Source organism: Rhincodon typus, chromosome 34, assembly GCF_021869965.1.
Source record: "Rhincodon typus isolate 14 chromosome 34, sRhiTyp1.1, whole genome shotgun sequence".
Taxonomy (NCBI): domain Eukaryota; kingdom Metazoa; phylum Chordata; class Chondrichthyes; order Orectolobiformes; family Rhincodontidae; genus Rhincodon; species Rhincodon typus.
The window spans coordinates 898,296-898,901 of record NC_063365.1 but is presented as its reverse complement, the minus strand read 5'-3'; the positions used below and the strand labels follow the sequence as shown (position 1 = coordinate 898,901).

The following is a 606-nucleotide window of genomic DNA, read 5'->3' as shown; positions in this document are numbered from 1 at the left end:
CAGTGAGGGCATGCAGTGATTGAGGGTGCAGTGTGAGGTTGAGTACAGTGAGGGTATGCAGTGAGTGAGTGTGCAGTGTGAGGTTGAGTACAGTGAGGGTGTGCAGTGTGAGGTTGAGTACAGTGAGGGTGTACAGTAAATGAGGGTGTGTACAGTGAGTCAGGGTGTGCACAGCCTCCTCCGTGTCTCTCGGTCTCTGCCTTTCTGTCTGTTTCCAGGAGCGGCTCGGCGCCGTCTCCTGCGGAAATAATATTTCTCTCTCGCGGACTCGGACACTTCGTATCCCGGGCCCTGGCTCTTACCTGAAGCAGGGGGCTCCGTCAGCCTGGAGCCCGGAGAGGGAAAGGGAGAAGACGAGGCCCAGGCTAGGGACAGCGGCCTTCAGGAACTGAGCTCCGAGAGAGAGAGAGCGGGGGCGGAAAAGAGAAATTAACCTAAAGAGGGACAGTGAGTAATGGCGAAATGAGAGAGAGAAATCAGCGGATAAACAGAGAGAATGACCAAGGAGGGAGAGAGAGAGAGAAAAAGGAAGAAAGTGAAAGGGAAGAAGAGAGAGAAAGCTGGGAAAGGGGGGGAAGACGCGGGGGGGGGAAGACGAGGGGGAGG

General features: G+C 55.8%; 1 protein-coding gene across 1 annotated transcript in view; it reads left to right on the top strand.

The window, feature by feature from the left end:
- Window positions 1–606, top strand: part of dnajc9 (DnaJ (Hsp40) homolog, subfamily C, member 9) — a 26,584-nt gene that overhangs the window by 2,602 nt on the left and 23,376 nt on the right. The window lies entirely within an intron of this gene.